At 38.6% G+C, this 12,510-nt stretch overlaps 1 long non-coding RNA gene across 2 annotated transcripts in view; it reads right to left on the bottom strand.

Moving 5' to 3' along the window:
- The window catches only part of LOC108543350 (uncharacterized), a 63,896-nt gene that overhangs the window by 4,516 nt on the left and 46,870 nt on the right, over positions 1 to 12,510 (bottom strand). For both annotated transcript variants that reach the window (XR_001889544.1, XR_001889545.1), the window contains exon 2: positions 7,841 to 7,872. This is a non-coding gene — a long non-coding RNA (uncharacterized LOC108543350). The remainder of the gene's footprint in view (positions 1 to 7,840; positions 7,873 to 12,510) is intronic.

Below are 12,510 nucleotides of genomic sequence, written 5' to 3'. Positions count from 1 at the left end.
AAAAAAAAAAAAAAAAAAAAGTACACATAAACACGTATATACATAAATACGTATATAAGTACACATAAACACGTATATACATGCTCTGAGAATATATAAACACATATATAATATATAATACATAATATATATATTTATTTTATGATATATAATAAATTTTATCTATATAAGATATAAATGTAGTATACATAATATATGATATATATTATATATCATATATTATATATTAAAATATATTGTGCCAAAATACACAATACTTAATAAATATAAAGAGAATAAAAGTACTATCCCAGTGGAGCAGTCTGCTGGACACCACTCTAATCAAGTGATCAAATTGAGCACACATGCAAGGGTGCAACGGGAAGGACCCAGCAGGTGTGTCTATCTGTGATAGTCCTGCCAAGGATGCATAACCTGACTCTAATTGCAAGGAAACCTCAGAAGAAACCCAAATTGTAATAACCAGGCTACAATGGTTAAAAGTGTCAATGTCATGAAAGTCAAAGAAAGGCTTTCATGGAGGCATTTTAGATTGAATGTGACTAAAGAGACATGGAAGGTAAATGAAAAAGATTCCTTGAAGGACATTTCTGGGGCAATTGTAGACATTTGACTGGAGTTTCTAGATTAGATGGTAAGTAGTGATGCAGCAATGTTACTTTTCTGGTTTTCATGGTTGTACTGTATTATGTGTGACAAGTATTGACAAACTTTTTTCTGTAAAGATCCAGAGTACATATTTTAGGCTTTTTGTGCCATACAGCCTCAGTCACAACTACTTAAATCTGCCACTGTAGTATAAATGCAGTCATATACAACATGTAAACAAATGTGGAAGTGTTCCAATAAAACTTTATTTACAAAAACAGGTAGCAGGTGAGGTTTGGCCTATGAGCCACAGTTCACTGACTCCTGATATAGAAAAATGCCTTTTTCATAAAATAAATATATACACTGAAGTTACCAAGGGGTATTGGGGAATCTAATAAAAAATTACTATCAAGTGGTTCAGGAAAAGAAAAGATGCTGCATTGTACCTACAAAAATTTGAGATTGTTTGAAAGTAAAACTACTTATATACAAAAAATTACTCTATCTCAAACATATTAGACATCCATAAATATAGTAAGCCTTGGAAAACTGAAGTGTATCTAATGACTTAATGTGTAGCTCTAGTGAAGCTAATAAGATTAAAGATGACCAAGAGTAGTTTAAATAAAATTCTTTCATGTAATTGAGAGTGGAAAACTGCAATATCACCAGATAAACACATTTTAAATATGTAACATTAAAAAAGCATATAATACTAAGTTTTAATTAAACTGTTTTAAGTAGACTTTTGAATATTTCTGTTACAGCCCCCAAATCTTGCATTTAATTATCTAAATTGGGTAAAATATTTCACTTGGCTCTTTTTTTAATTGGAAAAACAAGGGACTTTGATCAAATTCAGATTTGTCTAATATCAGTATATGGTATCTTCCGCTTACCTTTCTGTAGAGTTTAGCTCTTATACTGAGGCAATCTAGTTAGCAGAAAAGTCAAGCTTTTTGAATCTGAGTAACTTACCTAATCAAATGAGTTTCAGTTTCCTCAGTATAAAGTTTAATTATAGTGCGTATGTGAACTAAATGGTCTTTTTTTCTTGGCACTTAATGTATTCTCAATTAATATTAATTTATTTCTATATCTTATGCTATTTACATACAATTGTTTGCTTTCTATCAGCATCAATACCCGAGAAATGCTACATAGATTTCTGAGAGAAAAAAACTGCTTTTTGTTTTTTGTTTTTTTTTTGCCTTCCTGGCAATCCCAATGGTGCAAAATATAAAGCTAACATCCAAGTGGTCAATTGGCAAACATTTGGTGGCAGATTGACCTAGTGAATGTCGTTCCGAATTTTATTATTTCATTGGCCTATTCGGTACATGTTCTCCTTTTTTGTTGTAAGTATCCCATCCTGAATATTTGGCTACTTCAGGAAAGTACAAGGTAGGCAGAATGGATTTATGTTTTAATAAATTAAATTTATTTTATTTCTATTACGTCTTAGGGCCTTGAGGTATAGTGCAATAATAAAGTTACAATCCCTTTTTAGGAATATGTCTTTGCCAAAATCCTTACCAGCCTGCCCACAGCATCAAGCACACAATACCTGTTAACATAGAGCTATTTCAAATTAAAGTAAAACACACTTTAATGCTATAAATGGAGAGACACAGACACACAGAGACACACACGCACTCACACAGAGTAGAAAACACCACGCCTGTTGAAACACATCAATTTTATAAATTGGGTAGCCTACTACCGCATAGTTGAACTATAATTAGGTTCTTAATTCTGTTCCTTACAGCAGAACATTGTCTATTACTTTTATTGAAATAACTAGGCTTCTTCTATTAGCAAGATTTTCTTAAAGAACATCCGATCATTTAAATTTATTAAGACACAGTAGCAATGCCCTTTAACAGCCATGAAGATTGATTGGTATTTTCATTAAAACTGTTACCTTTTAAAGAAGCTATATGAAGTACTGATGACATTTCCCAGTATGAGTGCCCAAAAATAAAGCATCATTAAAAAAATAATTTAGCAAATCCTCTGTCTAATTGTGTATCTATTATATGGCCAGATATAAAGATCCAATGAGTTCTGTATAGAAATTATAACTCGATTCAAAGAGCAAGCAGGCTACCAGACAGGCAAGACATATACAACTGAAAAACAAAAAGCAGCTACAACACAAAGAAATCCATGCTCAAGGTTTAAGAATGACATACATTATTCATGGCTTCAGAGGATGGAGACTAGCTTGTTCAATTGGGTTGATCAGAAAAGCCTCAGGGACCAGACAGCCTCTTAGTAGGAATGGGAAGCGGATGTTAGAGTCCAAAGAAGCAGTGTCAAAAACAACAAACTCTGTGGGTCTGTGGGATTTTACTTATGCTGGTTTCCTGCCAATAACATATCTGATTTCTGTTGTGCCTGGGAGTCACACAAGGGCTTTACCCATATTTTGGAAGAGGTAGACTTGTGTTTAGAGAGATGTCTCTTATTAAGACAAATATACTAACATTTCACCTTCCAATGCAATGGTAGAATAATCCTATGTGAATGACTCCAAACATCTACATTCATGCTTCTACAACACACTTTCAGGTCATAGGCTGGATGAAACTCTTAAAATGTTTTCTGTGGGGCATAAAAACATGTTTATACATGGTTTCCTTTTGCTTGTCTTAGGGATATTTTGGGGCAATTCAAGTAACACTAATCCTTGCACACTTTTACTTTCTGAAATGATCTTCTTTTCCCTGCTACCATATTCCCACTCCCAGTCAAGGGCACAGCAAATTATCCTCTATCTGAGTCAGAAAAGTAAAGCTCACCCTAGATTCCTGCCTTGCCACTAATATCCAACGAATCAGAAAGTCCTCTCACTTCCAACTTCTGAATATCTCCAATTCTATTCTTTACCACTATTTAGGTCAGATCTCCCCCATGTCTAGTCCTATCTAATTTGCACCACTTTCCTCCTTGCGTGTTGCACTCCAGACTCATTGAAATACCTTTTATTTTCTCAGAGTTTGTCTATGTCTTTTGTACTTTGTCCACAGTGATCCCTCGCTAGAATGACCAACAGTCCCCCAGGCTTCTGAGCATGGGTCTTCTTTTCCAGAAATTTTTCTGCAGTTTTTCTCCCTTTTTGGATTGTGTGTCTATTCTTTGGGTTCTTTTGGAGTCCCTGCTGTATTATATCATATCACTAACCACAATACGTAGTAATTGCTTATATGTGTCTCTCTTTTCTTTGAAAGATCTTAATCTCCTGAAGAGAAATAATTAACACCACCCCTGAACAGACAGAGCTGTGCAGAAACTCTTTCAGACTCCCTACTCCTCTCACAGTGCATGACACATACGAGGTACTCAACAACTATTTAGAGGAGACAATAATATTTTAACCAATGTTTTCAAACCAGAGGGACTCCAATAGTGTATTTTCTGATAACATGAATTTTGGCCCTAAAAGAGAAAAATTCGGAGTAGTCAACATTGAATTTCATCTGATTATATTTTGTTGTAATTTTTAATGCATAAGTATTTAATATTCCCCAAATACACTGTGAATGGCCCCTCTCAGATGAAGAATTCTATTAGGGAAGATGACATTTGTTATGGTTTGGATGTGGTTTGTCCCCATTAAAACTCATGTTCAAGTTTAATGGCCAGTGAAGCAGTATTGGAGGGTGTGGTCTAACAGAAGGTATGTAGCTCACATGAGCGGGTCCCTCACGAATAGATTAATGCCTTCCCATAGGAGTGAGTGAATTTTCACTCTTGTAAGACTAAATTAGTTACCAGAGTTTGGGTTGTGATAAAAATGAGTTTGGCTTCCTGTATATTCTCTTATTTCCCTTCTCACCATGGGATCTCTCTGCACATGCCTGCCTACTCTTCTGCTTCTCTGCCATGTTTCAACCCAGCACATGGTTCTCTCCAGAAGCTGGACAGATGAGATGCTATGCTTTTGAACTCCCAACCTGTAGACTTGTGAGCTAAATAAATCTATTTTCTTTATAAATTATGTGGCCTCAAGTTTTCTGTTATAGCAACACAAAACAGACTAAGAGGGAAAATTCATACTGAGGAGTAGGATGCTGCTATAAAGATACTATAAAGCAGCTTTGGAATTGGTTAAGGAGCAGTGACTGGAAAAATTTGGAGCAGACTACAAAAAGCCTGAATTGCCATTAACGCAACATTAAGGCTGACTTTGGTGAGAGCTCAGAGAAAGACAAAAAGGTGAGGAAAAGTTTAGAACTTCTTAGAAATTGGTTAAGTGGTCGTGACCAAAATGCTGCTAGAATTATAGATGGTAAAATAGAAATTAAAATAAATTAAATATTAAAAATAAAGAAATATAAATTGCAAAGTCTGTTTTAATGAAGTCTCACATGGAAATGAATAAAAAACTTACTGGGAACTGAAGGAAAGTTAATCCTTTTTAACTATGGGTAAGTATTTGGCTGCACTTTGTGTATGCTCTAGGGGTTTGTGGAAGGCTGAACTTAAGAGTAATGAAATAGTGCATCTAGTGGAAGAAATTTTGAAACAAGAAAGTGCTCAGGCTGCTGCATTGTTACCTCTAACTACTTACAGTGAGTTTCTAGAGAAAAGGGAAATAGAACAAAAAGATTTGGAAAATTTGCAGTCCGGCTGTCTGATAGGGAATAAAGGACTATTTTCAAGAGAAATCCAAAGGTGTAGCCAAGTAGACTGCTTACTCCACATTATCATATATAAAAGGGAACCGGGCGCTATACATCAAAACAATGAAAAAAGGCCCTGAAGGCCCTGAAGGCATTTCAAAATTCTTCAAGGCTACCCCTCCCATCACAGGCTTAGAGGTCTAGGAGGACAAAACATTTTTGGGGAAACAGGACCAGATTGCTGCTACCCTGCCCTACCTTGAAACACTGTTCCCCACATCCTTGGAGCAGCCATTATTCAAACGGTCCTAGGTATGACTTATACTACCACTCTAGAGAGCGCAAACCATTTAAGTCTTGGTGGTTTTCACATGGTGTTAAGTCCGCAGATGAACAGAATTCAAGAGCTATGGAGGCTTGGTGGCTTCCACCTAGATTTCAGAAGATGTACTGAAAATCCTGGGAGCCCAGGGAAAACCTGTCACAGGGCCAGAGCCACTATAGAGCCATGAACCTAGTGGAGCTATTGAAGAAGGGCTGCTGCCATGATACCAGAACTGTAAAAGTACCAGGGTATAATTCTAACCTGAAAAAAGTCATAGGCACTGAACTCTAACCTGTGAGTAGTCACATGGGGTACACCCAGCAAAGCTATGGGTATGGGATTCCCTGAGGCCTTGGACATCTGGCCCTTGCTCAGGTATGTCCTGGAGACAGCACATGGAATGTAAGACTATGCTAGAGCTTTAAAATTTAATGTCTGCCTTGCTGGGTTTCAGATTTGCGTGGGGTCTATTACTCCTTCCTTTGGACAAATTTCTTTTTTGGGAAACAGAAGTATTTACCCTATGACTGTACAACTATTATACTTAGGAAGTAAATAATTTGTTTTTGATTTTACAGGCTTACATATGGACTTTGGACTTTTGAGTTGACACTGGATTAAGACTTTTGTGAGTATTGGGATAGAATGATTATATTTTGTACCCGAGAAAGACATAAGTTATAGAGGGCCAGAGGCAGAATGCTATGGTTTGGATGGGGTTTGTCCTCACAAAAACTCATGCTGAACTTAATTGCCAGTCTGGCAATGTTGAGAGGTAGGTCCTAGTGCAAAATATTTGGGTCATGGAAGCAGATGTCTCATGAATAGATGAATGCCCTCCCAAGGGAGTAAATGAATCCTTACTCTCACAGACTGTATTAGTTACTAGACAGCAAGTTGATATAAAAGTGAGCTTCACTTTCTCTATTCTGTCTTGCTTTGTTTCTTGCCACATGATCTCTTAACACACACTCACTCACTTTTCCACTTCTCTGCTGTGTTTTGATCCAGCATGTAGCCCTCCCCAGAAACAAGTCAGATGTGGTGCTATGTTCTTGGACTTTCCAGCATACAAAATCATGAGCTAAATAAACCTCTTTTCTTTGTCAATTACCCAGCCTCAGGTGTGCTGTGACAGCAAAACAAAACAAAGACAATATCCATTAAATGTATTAAATGAATTCCCACTCAGTGTGAAATTCAAGAAATATAATTCTATTCATTTCTATCTATTTTTCTGTTGGTTTACTTCTTTTGGTTCTTACAAAGAAAACACAAAAAATCTAACCAATTATTTGTACAAATTTAACAGATAGTATTAAATTCACTTAGAAAAATAGACCAATTTAGAGTAAGGTCAATATAAGTGAAGGTCAGCTACAGTTTGGAATGAAGTCAAAGGTTGATGCCACCTCACACATTCATTTAAATAATTCTAGATGCACAGTCTAGCTGTGGAGTCTGCAGAGAACTAATCTCTACCTCCTGAGAAGAAAGAATGTGGACATAGGCCATTCAAGGACATGAATAAAAGTTAACAGACTTTGTTCCACCAGAAAACTGGTGAAATCTGGGTCTTTGGGCATGATTCCTAGAAAAAAAAAAAAACTAAAAACCAAAGTTAAATCTCAGATTCATCACTTATTAACCATTTTATATTTATGAGGTTTAATCTGGGAATAATAAAAGATATAAATTTCATGGGGAAAAGATGCAAAAGAGATAATGTATATGAAAGCACATTTAACATTAAATGCTATTATAAAATTATATGAAATTATATTATATACATTTTGTATAATTGTATTCTATAATATAATAACATGCAAATATAAAACCATCCTCAGTAGAGTTTGTTTTTCTAGTACCTAATATATATTTACATTGTCTACTTACTTTATGGCACGAATTAGCCACTATCAGTTACTAGATAATAGACTGAACAATTAGGAATTTTGAATTCTGTTGTAACCATTAGCAGACAACCATGTTATGTTAAAGAAGCCACTCAACCTCTCTAAGATTATGTCGCCAGGTATCAAACAAGTTTGTCCCCAGCTCTAATATTTTTAGAAGCTGTATGTTTACTTCTGAGATTTTACTATTTTTTCTCTTCTGCTTTTCATTTAATTTTAAGACAAATCTAATACAGGAAGTAAGTTAGAACAAAAGATGAAGACTTAAGGGAGAGTCACTTTGAAAATGGATTATTTCTTAAAAATACAAATTATAAAATTATGAGTCACAGAAAAATTAGTTTCCACTTCAGTTCTCTCAAGCACATAAAAGTACTTACCAGCAGAACAGTTGCAACAGCTCAACGGTGCCCTGGAAAAGAAGAATTAGAGAAATGATTCATTCTTAATGATTGTTGCCAAGGAAATACTCAAAATGTAGCTAGATAGGGCAAGATGAGAAAAAATTTCATGGGTTGGAAGGTTTTCAGTGGCCTAGAAAAAAAAAACACCCTTAAAACTCCATAAATACCAGTTAATTGGGAAAAATTATCATCTAATATTAAATTCTTGTTAGCAAATAACAACAAAACACACACAGATACACACATACACGCAAAAGTGGTTACTAAAATAAATTCACATATCAAATGCCCCATAAGTACAAGGTGCTGGGGGTAACATTAAGAGCTCTGAGATAACTCCTTGTCTCAACAAATGTATAATTTAGGTGAAAAGAGAGACATACATAGGTGTTCTGAATCAGTTAGGAGGCCCACGACATCTTTCATCATCACATGGGTTAATTCTGAAGCTCTGACTTATATATGGCAGATACATACTTCCTAGATCTTTATTATCCCAGAGTTGTCTCCTTCAACTTCTAGATGTGGGTGTGCAGCTAAAGTGAGCGACCTAGCCATCAGAGTCTCCACAGAATTCTCTGCATATTTCAGATCTGGTCTGCATGTGACTTATTTCTGTACACTCTTAGGATTCCTACCTTTGGACAGGAAACTGGGTCATGGGAGCAAGAGGGAGTTAAAAGAAAGAAAAGAAATGGGTCCTGATTATCTACTTGTTGCCCTTTCCTTTGACATTGTCTTGTTTCTCTGACCACAGTCTTGTTCTGCCAGATTTGTTTCCTTTTCTGCATGACTTCATCTGGATGGGCATTTCAAGCTGTGATTTCCAAGTCTGATCGCCCATTGTAGACCCTGCTATCACTGAAAAAGAGGCTTTAAAGTTCAAAATAAGCTAGAATGAGCAATGTCTTAAAAGTCTGTATCTTTCTGATCCTTCTCTGCTGTTGGCTGCTTCAAAGAATGTCAAATTATGGTTCATTGTGTAGCAAATATCTCCAATGGGTATTCTTTAAAAATGCACTCAGAAAACCAGTCTTCCAACTCGAAAGTTTGATGGTGAAACCCCTTGTTATTAATGTAAAAAACTCGTTCTGTGAGCAGAACTTCAGCAGCCACAATTCTCCCACATGGTTCCCAGCTCATTGTTCTTGTCCTCAAATAGTGACTGAGGTGATCAGAATGTTTCCAGATTATTTGAAGTAAAAATTGGACTGTGTTATCCACATGCACTGCATTCCCATCTTCAGACACCAAAATGCCCCAAAGATGCTTTTGTACACCCTCACTATTCAATCCTAGGCATGTTGTTAAAGCAAATGAAACAATTAAATCTTCTTTTACAAAGCATAGATATTCACCAGTTCTTACTCTTCCAGAATTCTAACCACAGTCCATTCTTGTGGGAATGTCAGTTTCTGTGGATCTGAGCTAAATAGATAATTGCTCAATTTCTACATAAATATTTTCATCTAATCTAGTGGCATGATTATTTTCTACCTTCTTAGAGCTCATAAAAGAATTTTGAAAATACATGTAAAAAGTAAAGTATTGGGGAGCCCCCACACCAGCCGAGGGAGGTGGTGAGTGAGTGTGCGACCTTGCCAGGGGAAATCATGCTTTTCCCACAGATCTTTGCAACCCGTGGATCAGGAGATCCCCTAATGACCCCACGCTACCAAGGCCTTGGGTCTGAAGCATAGAGTTGTGTGGATTCTTGGCAGCTGCTCAGGCATGCATGGAGACAGGAGGTTTTGCACACTCCGGCCCTGGGAATTCCAGTGAGATAGGAGATCCTCTGTGCATTCCCCTTGGAAGGGGCTGAATCCAGGGAGCCAAGCGGTGTCATTCTGTGGGCCCCACTCCCATGGCACCTCTGGAGCTCACAACTTAAAGACCCACTGGCCAGCCAGCTAGTGGCAGCAGACTGGAGACTGCCTGAGACGAGTTCTCTGGGGGAGGGACAGCTGCCATTTCTGCGGCTCACGTCAGCTGTTTCAGCCTGCCAGCTCCGGGGAGTCTGGGCAGTCCGGACTGGGAGGAAATTCCCATGGCGCAGCACAGCTGCTGTGGCAGATCATGGCAAGACTGCTTCTTTATGTGAGACCCCAATCCATCTCTCCTCACCAGGCGGGAGGAGAATGTCCCTATGGGAAGTTCAGCAATTCCAGCCAGGGTGTTAGGCACAGAACTCTGATCTCTCCCTGGGATGGAGCCACTGAAGGCGGCGGGGGCAGACACCATATTTGCAGTTCAGTCTGCTGGCTTTGGAATGTCCGGGGAGCCTGGATGAAGAAAGTTCCCCTCAGCGCAACACACCTGCTCTGCCAAGGGCAGCCAGACTGCTTCTTTTTTTTTTTTTTTTTGAGATGGAGTCTCACTCTAATCGCCCAGACTGGAGTGCAGTGGCTGATTTCAGCTTACTGCAACTTCCACCTCCCAAGTTCCAGCGATTCTCCTGTTTCAGCCTCCCAAGTAGCTGGAATTATAGGCACAAGCCACCATGCCTGGCTAATTCTTGTCTTTTTAGTAGAGACAGCATTTCACCATGTTCGCCAGGCTGGTCTTGAACTCCTAACCTCAGATGATCCACCCACCTTGGCCTCTCAGAGTGCTGGGATTACAGGCGTAAGCCACCGTGCCCGGCCCAGACTGCTTCTTTCAGCGAGTCCCTGATCCTTTTCTTCCTGACTGGGTGAGCTTCCCAATAGGAGTCTCCAGACACCTACAGGAGCCTTGGGGCTGATATCAGGTCAGTGCTCCCCTGGGATGGAGTTCCCAGAGGAAGGAGCAGACTGCCGTATTTGCTGTTTTGTAGCCTTCGCTGGTGATACCTCCAGGTATGAGAGACTGTGAGGTGACTAGGGTCTGGAGTGGAACCCCAGCAAACTACAGCAGCCCTATGGAAGATGGGACAGACTGAAAAACAACAACAACAACAAGAACAAAAAAAAAAAAAAAAACAGAAAGCAACAACAACGTCAAGAAAAGACCCCACAAAACCCTGTTCAAAAGTCAGCAACCTCAAAGATTGAAGGTAGATAAGTTGACAAAGATGATAAAGAATTAATACAAAAATGCTGAAAACTCAAAAAGCCAAAGTATTTCTTCTCCTCTAAATGATAGCAACACCTCTCCAGCAAGGACACAGAACTGTGCTGAGGCTGAGATGGATGAACTGACAGAAGTAGGCTTCAGATGGTGGGTATAATGAACTTCACTGAGCTAAGAAGCATGTTGTGACCCAATGCAAAGAAGGTAAGAATCATGACAAGACATTATAGGAGCTGATAACCAGAATAACTAGTTAAAGAGGAACATAAATGATCTGATGGAGCTGCAAAACACAACATGAGAACTTCACAATGCAATCACAAGTATCAATAGCCAAACAGAACAAGAGGAGGAAAGAATCTCAGAGTTTTAAGACTATATTTCTGAAACAAGACATGCAGATGAGAGTAGAGAAAATAGAATGAAAATGAATGAACAAAACCTCTGAGATATACAGTATTATGTACAAAGACTGAACCTATGACTGACTAAGGTCCCTGAAAGAGACAGGGAGAACAGAACCAACTTGTAAAACATACTTCAGGATATCATCCAGGAGAACTTCCCCAAACTAGCTAGATAGACCAACATTCAAATTCAGGAAAGGCAGAGAACCTCAGTAAGATAGTTCATGAGAAGATCAACCCCAAGACACATAAAAATCAGATTCTCCAAGGTTAAAATGAAAGAAAAATTGGCAAGGCAGTCATAGAGAAAGGCCAGGTGACCTACAAAAGAAACACCATCAGATTAATAGCGGACCTTTCACTGGAGATCCTAGAAGCCTGAAGAGATGGGAGGCCAATATTCAATAATCTAAAGAAAAAAAAATTCCAACCCAGAATTTCACATCTGGCCAAACTAAGCTTCATAAGTGAAGGAGAAATAAGATCCTTTTCAGACAAGCAAATGGGGAGGGAACTCGTTACCACCAGCCCTGCCTTGCAAGAGCTCCTGAATGAAGCACTAAATATGTAAGGGAAAAGCCATTAACAGCTGCTACAAAAACACACTGAAGTACACAGCCCAGTGACACTATGAAGCAACACCATAAACATGTTTGCAAAATAACCATCTAATATCACGATGACAGGATCAAATTCACACATGACAATGTTAATCTTAAATGTAAATGGGCTAAATGCCCCACTTAAAAGACACAGAATGACAAGCTGGATACAGAGACAGCCTCCATTGGTGTGGTGTCTTCAAGAGACCCATAACACACTAAAAACACACACAGGCTCAAAATAAATACACAAAGAGGCCACGCACGGTGGCTCATGCCTGTAATCCGAGCACTCTGGGAGGCTGAGGCGGGTGGATCACAAGGTCAGGAGATCGAGACCATCCTGGCAAACATGGTGAAACCCCATCTCTACTAAAAATACCAAAAAATTAGGCAGGCGTGGTGGCAGGCGCCTGTAGTCCCAGCTACTCGGGAGGCTAAGGCAGGAGAATGGTGTGAACCCAGGAGGCGGAGCTTGCAGTGACCTGAGATCGTGCCACTGCACTCCTGCCTGGGCGAAGGAGCAAGACTCTGTCTCAAAAAAAAAAAAAAAAAAAAAAAGAGATGAAGAAAAATTTACAAAAAC

Source organism: Rhinopithecus bieti, unplaced genomic scaffold (assembly GCF_001698545.2).
Source record: "Rhinopithecus bieti isolate Rb0 unplaced genomic scaffold, ASM169854v2 scaffold_23815, whole genome shotgun sequence".
NCBI classification, from domain to species: Eukaryota; Metazoa; Chordata; class Mammalia; order Primates; family Cercopithecidae; genus Rhinopithecus; species Rhinopithecus bieti.
This window is presented reverse-complemented; position numbering and strand designations above follow the sequence as displayed.